The 6982-nt window shown below is 42.7% G+C and overlaps 1 protein-coding gene across 5 annotated transcripts in view; it reads left to right on the top strand.

Moving 5' to 3' along the window:
- The first annotated feature begins 922 nt into the window (after positions 1-922).
- PATJ (PATJ crumbs cell polarity complex component) overlaps positions 923-6982 on the top strand; it is a 359039-nt gene continuing 352979 nt past the window's right edge. For all 5 annotated transcript variants that reach the window (XM_081486637.1, XM_081486635.1, XM_081486634.1 and 2 more), the window contains exon 1: positions 923-996. The gene's annotated coding sequence lies outside the window, so the exon portion shown is untranslated. The remainder of the gene's footprint in view (positions 997-6982) is intronic.

The following is a 6982-nucleotide window of genomic DNA, read 5'->3' as shown; positions in this document are numbered from 1 at the left end:
AAGTGTATGATCTTGTAAAGGCTGTTGGTACAACTGTAGTTGTCTTTTATCTTCCTTGAGGAGAGGTGTCCCCGTAGTTAACATACAGTCAATCACACTGCTTAACAAATACTAGATTTATTTAATGAACAAATACCCGAAGAATCAAAATTCTAGTTAGTAACATTAGAGAGAGTGGAATAAAGCCCTTTTAGATTTTACACAGTATTTCTCCAAGTCAAGTTATGGTATCAAGAATAAAAACCTTGAAAACATATAGGGAAATAAACGCTTGACTTAGAGTCAGAAGATCCAATCTGGGTCCCCAATTTTGGGCAGACTACTTAACCTGTAGGTGCGCAGTTTCTCCGTCAGTTTTTTCACAGGGCCAATGAGGTAATGTACAAGATAGCGCTCAGCATATCGCAGGCAAATACTGCTACAGTGGTTTCTTTCCTCAACTAAATAAGAAAAAAATAACCTCAGTTATACTCAGAATTTTACGTTGGGTCAACAGATGAAGACATAAGGGAGAGATGACAGAACGAGAAAGGAGAGGTACAGAGAGGGACCACGCCTATTCGACCAAATCCTTTCATCAATGTCCTTCTTTAGTTTCCTTGATTTCAGGTCTTCTCTCAGCCCAGCCCTCCAGCACCGGTCCAACCAGATCTCCCCACCACTTGGCTTTTCGTCTACCCTCTTGGCCCCCAGATCCCACCTTTTTCTGGCTCCTTAGCACTCCCTCGCCCAGTAGAACTTCACCTGCAGAAAGTAGAGAAGCCCACCGCCCCCACGCTACCCCGGGAGTCGGCCTCTAGCAGCCCCAGACTCGCCCTCCGGCCCCTCCCGCGCCACCTCGGCGCCCCGCCCCGGCCGGGGAGGGTAGGAGAGAGGGGAGGGCCTGCCAGGTGAGGTCGCCCAGGGCTTCTCACTTCCGCCCAGGTGAGGGAGGGCTGACGCCGAGCCCGCCCGCTCGCAAGCTCCGGGCTCCCACCGGCGCCTCCGCCCGATCAGGTAAAACGGGGGGCCAGCCGGGCAGGGGCGCGCTGTGCTGCGGGGACCCAGCGCCTCGAGCCGGACGGGGCCGCTCTCCCCGCGCCCGGAGCCTCCTCCCCTGTCCCGGCGCTCTCTCCGTCAGTCGTCCGGGAAGAGTGGGCACGGGAGACCCTGGGCGCCGCTGGGCGCTCAGCCAGGCCCGCGGAGGGCGCGGGGTGCCGTCCTCCTGCGTGGGGCGCTGGGACCCCACCGTGATCCCCGCCCCTCGGTGCCGGGCTCGCCGGAGGCCGCGGGCCGCGCAGCCGCCCCGCCCCGCCCTGTCGGCCCTCAAATCTCGGCCCTGGTCTGTAACCGGGAGAGGCCGGGATCAAATTTTGCACCCAGATGGGTGCCTGCGCTTCGCCCCCAAAGCTGGGCAGAGTCGTCCCAACTGGTGACGGTGAAAGGAGTGAACAGGTGGTGGCCTGCTCGGGGTCCTAGAGGACGGGGTGCCCAGGTCCCCATCTGGGTGCTGGTCACGTAGCCGAGTTCCGAGGCCGACGGTCAGGCCTAGGCTCTGCTAGCCTCACTCTTTAGATGGGGAGGACCAGGCGGAGAGCGCTCTGCTCCAGCCTTTGGGGAAATCGCAGGATTCCTGGTTTAAGTCAAGCTCAGGAAAGCATTTTCACATCCTTTCCCCCTACCTCCTCCAAGCATCTCAACCCTCCAGGGACACCTAGCAGGCCGAATTAATCTCCCCCTGAAGTGCTGTCTTGGCAGTTTGTCATATCTCCAGATGGCTCTTATCACTTTGGATTTGAATTAGTTGTTTACTGGTTTGTCTGCGCGATTGAAAGGGTGGCCTTTAAGGACCTTCTCAGCTGCTTTCAGAGTCTGGCCATTGGTAGGTGTGCAATAAACAAATGTTTCTTAAAAGAGCTGAGAAGACTTCTGGAGACCTAGAAAACAAAGACGTCTGTTACACCGAGTATGTTAATACCACTTGTAGGCAGTCTAAGATCCTACTGGCTGTCAATTTATTTGCTCAAAGCTTTTGAAAGGTAAAGCTAGGGAGGAGTGGAGGTAAAAACTCAAATCTGTTCGTTTTGCAGCATCTGAAAAAGTTAGGCGAGGTAGCGACTTTTAGCTATAGTGAGTTTGTCTGTTTCTGGGCCCCAAACGATCTTTATCAGGATTGTTCAAAATTTAAAATAATAAGAAAATTAATAAGTAACAGAACTGGATGGTTCTTTACATACAGAATTTATAAATTGTGTTCTAAAGAAATTTGCCCTTCTCTAATTGAGATCTTATTAAGGGTTGCATAAGGTGAGCTTGGTATATCAGAATAATGGTTGTGTTTAAAGTTGGAAATAAATTATATTAAGCCCTCATTTGTATTTAAAGGTGCTTTAATAAGTTCTGGTCATGTATTAATTGTTTTTATAACTATGAAAGTGAAAGTGAAAGTCACTCTCATGTCCAGGCCAGAATCTTGGAGTGGGCAGTCTTTCCCTTCTCCAGGGATTGAACCCAGGTCTCCCGTGTTGCAGGTGGATTCTTTACCAGCTGAACCACAAGGGAAGCCCCTTATAGTTTATAGTTTATAGCTATAAAGTTAATATAGTCATTGTAGAAAAAATGGAGATAATTTTCAGGAAAGGAACTAAAAGCACACACAAACACCTACCATTGAAAGTAACCACTAATAACATTATGGTATCTTGCCTTTCAGTGAGTATTCTTTAAAAGAAAAATCTGTGTATTTTCCCATGATGAATTCACCTTTTAGAACCTTGTGATTCTTAGACAGTGGTTCAGCATTCAGTAATCCTTGTAATTTCATTTGTATTTAAGAACACTTAATAATTATCCTTAAACTAAACAACCAAGCCTTCTGACTATCTCTGCTTTGTTAAACTTTAACAAAAATACATTAGGTTGGGGAAACTAAAGTGGTTTAATTTGTTTACTCAAGATTTTGCTCACCTTGGTAGTAGAATAAACTTTTTGAGAAACAGGTCTATTCCACCTTAATTTTTGAGATCGCTTGACCATTGCTATTTGCCGTACCCCGCCTCCGCACCCTTCAGATGTTTTTGAGTAGATTTGGATGCCTTTTTAAAAAGCATTCATTCTAGGTTCTGGTGCTAATGGAGAGAAAAAAATGAAAAAGGCCTGCTTAGTTTTTGCGTTTGCACAACTGTGTAGCCTGCAGAGTTTGTAGACAGTGAATTAAGTCCATCTACCATATAACTCTTGACAAGTCACTTGACTCTGCCCTGTTTTCCCATTTGTAAATAATCTACCTCACTGAGTTTGGGGAGGTTGAAATGAAATAATGTTCAAGAATGTGTCTTGTAAACTGTAAGACATTCTTCTCCCACTTTTTGCTCATCCACTGAGATGTTGAATTCTGATAGAATGAAGGAGTTTGTTGTTTTTATTGGGAGGAACTCTAGTTTTAAAGTGGTTTCATTCTGATATGCCCTGCTCAGTGCTTTGGTCGTGTCCAACCCTTTGCGACCCAATGGACTGAAGCCCGCCAGGCTCCTCTGTCCCTGGGATTTTCCTGGCAAGAATGTTGAAATGGGTTGCCATTCTCTCCTCCGGGGGATCTTCCCAACCCAGGGATCGAACCCATGTCTCCTGCATTGCAGGCAAATTCTTTACTGCTGAGCCACCAGGGAAGCTCCCTCATTCTGACAGTTACTTTGATAAAAGGTGTCGAGGCTGTATTAGCTGATAAAAGTCTTTGCTAAAAACACTATACGGAGATCTTTCTGAAAAAGCCTAGGTTAAAACTGCACTGACAGCATGGTTAGCCACTTGCTTTGATGACTAAGCACTTGAAATAAGGCCAGTTGGGGTTGAAATATATAAATAGACTGTAAGTATAAATAGACATCAAATTTTGAAGACAGTGTAAAAACCTAAATACCTTAGTTTTAATATTATTTACATATTGAAATGATAATTTATGTATATTAGGATAATTAAAATCCTCTGGAGAAGGAAATGGCAACTCACTCCAGTATTCTTGACTGGGAAATCCCATGGACAGAGGAGCCTGGCAGGCTACAGTCCATGGAGTTGCAAAGAGTCAGACATGACTTAGCAACTAAACGACAACAACAACAGGATAATTAAATATATTATTTAAATTAATTTTACTTGTTTCTTTTTGCTTTACATGTGGCTATCAGAAAAATTTTAAATTACATATGTGGCTCACACTATATTTCTATTGAATAGCAGTGGGTTAGGATTCAATATATGTTTATCCTTAAGAGGACTTGGTTTAATGAAGCCCTTACATTTTGATTTATAAATTGATTTTTTTTAAACTCCCAAATTTAGGCCTTCCCACTCCTACCTCCCTTGTATTCATTGCATTGGTGAAATTTTTTGTTGTTTAGTTTTTTGAAAAACAACTACTACTGACTACAGAAGAAAAATCGCAGCTAAAACAATTACTTGTTTTTTTGAAGCCCCCTAATAGCTTAGATAATTTTGATTGAAAAGAGATGTTAATAATAATAATAGTGTGTGCTCAGTTACTTCAGTCATGTCTGACTCTTTGCAAACCTATGGACTATAGCCTGCCAGGCTCCTCTGTCCATGAGACTCTCTAGGCAAGAATACTGCAGTGGGTTGTCATGCCCTTCTCCAGGGTATCTTCCTGACCCAGGAAGATACCTGGGTGTCTCCTGTATTGCAGGTGAATTCTTTACTGCTGGCCACCATGTAGCTACAGTTTATTGAATGTTCACTGCATTCAGGCTGCTTTATAGTCTCTTATTTAGTCCATCCAACTATAAATATTTAATACTTTTATTAATTATTTTATAAATAAGGAAGCCAAAATAGAGGAAAATTTAAGCAATTGGCCATAAGAACACAGAGTTGGTTCCAGGAATGGAACCCAGGTCTCTATGATTTCAAAGCTTGTTAAACTATAGATTCTCCTGTATTTTGAGAATTGGTTATTGAATCACCTGGAAAAAAGTTGGTTATCGAAAGAGATATTTAGTTCTAATCCCTTGTTTGTGTTAGTGACCAGTAGGGAATGCTCAACAGGTGATTAGGTGAATGAATCATGAATTCCTACTAATCATGTAGTTACAGTGAATGAAGAAGAGCATGTATATCATCATGACTAAATCTTAAAAATGTAAAATTGAGATAAAGCTGAAGGATAAACATATACTATAATTGCCATTTATACAGTTTAAAACCCTGCCACCCAATAATCTTGTAAACAAAGGTAGTTTGTGTTTTAAGAATTTCAGATTTGAATTGTCTCTATATTGATTGCATGCATTTGTGAAGCTGCCTCGTGGTTAAATGAAGTTAGTAAAATCTCTGTGAAATGAGCATTCTCTAATATTGATCTTACTCTTAAAAGACCAAACCAAACCAGTGTTGCCCTTTGCTTTGATGCTGTGCACATGTCTGGTTAGTAGATAGCTTTGAAGCCAGGTCTGCAGCATTTCAGGGACAGACAGACCTGTTTTCGTTTAACTTTAGCCCTTAATTGATAGGAATGACGTTGATAACAGGGCCTGGGTAAGGCTTCTGCAATGGGAAAGGCAGTCCCTCACCGTGTTATTTTCTGAAACTTGAAATGAAGCTCCAGGATGGAGTGTGGTAGGAGAAGATGAAGTAAGTAAATGTTGATGGTCAAGTTTACAAACATTCATCCCCTCCCTATTGAAAATTTGAAATCTCTGACTCTCATTTTTAAAGTAGTTAGTTGCTGAAAGAGTCTTCAGCAGTTGACCTTCCCTCCCCACAAGGTGAAATAATTCCACTCAGTGGCAGTTGCAGTCTTCCTGTCATTACCATTTCAAAGTGCTTTCCCCCTTAGTGTTTGAAATTATAAGATCTTTTCTGCGTTTGCAAAAAGATGATAGATACATTGTTAAGATAAATGAGATGTTATACAGAATGATCCTGCAGTGTACATAGTAGGCACCCAAAAACTAGTTACTTGATTTAATGACAGATGATACGTATTTTGGGAAAAGGTCAAGAGAAGGAAGGGTGAACATTAGTGGGAAAGGTGTCTAAAGCAAGTGCTTAGTCACTCAGCCGTGTCCTACTCTTTTCGACCCCATGGACTGTAGCCTGCCAGGGTCCTCTGGACATGGGGATTCTCCAGGCAAGAATACTGGAGTGGGTTGCCATGCCCTCCTCCAGGAGATCTTCCCAACCGAGGGTTCGAACCCAGGTCTCCCACATTGCAGGTGGATACTGTCTGAGCCACCAGGGAATAGTTTGGCCTGTTTCGCAATTTGTTCGGATTGTTTTGAGTATCACAAGCATCCCAAAAGTGGCATGACTCTATTTCTGGGAGAGGTTAAGGGCCTACAATCTGCAGTGTGGGAAGAACTGAACAGCATATTTGAGGTGGAAACTAACCATTAATGAGGAGTGTGAATGCCTGGTTCTTTCAGAGAGTGACTGGCTACATATCAGAGATCTGTAAGTGAAAACTGCCCAGTTCATTATTTTTTTTTGGCTGATCATTGGAAAAAAACTGCCACCAACAGGAAAAAAGAGCATATCATAAAACAGTTTAACTTTGTTTATACACAGTGGACAAGTTATAGGCAGAAACTGATATGCTTTGGTTAACTATGAATTGTTTAATGAGAAAAGTTAGTGTTATCTAATTGAATTATTCTGATAAAGTGACTTAATTTTCAGTTCTGATTCTGAGTTTAACATGGAATCTTTCAGCTTTGACTTCAACATGTCCTAAATGTCCAACATTAAGTGGACTTAAACGTTGCCTGTGGCTTAGGCACATGGCCCTGAAATATCAGAATCATTTTAGAATTTATATATATCTGTTTCCAAAATTCCAGGAGTATGGTGTTTTGATGGCAGCCAAAAATACAGTATTTTCTTTCTTTCTTTTTTTTTTTTTAACATCTAAGGGGTTTAGAAAAGTCTTTGCAGTTTAATAGGGATGTAGGCTAGGAGACCTGTCTTGACTCTACATTAGGATGACAGCAGA

This window comes from Giraffa tippelskirchi, chromosome 5, assembly GCF_054371585.1.
Source record: "Giraffa tippelskirchi isolate mGirTip1 chromosome 5, T2T-mGirTip1v1.2.pri, whole genome shotgun sequence".
NCBI classification, from domain to species: Eukaryota; Metazoa; Chordata; class Mammalia; order Artiodactyla; family Giraffidae; genus Giraffa; species Giraffa tippelskirchi.
The sequence above is the reverse complement of the archived record's forward strand: the minus strand, read 5'-3'. Positions and strand labels throughout refer to the sequence as shown.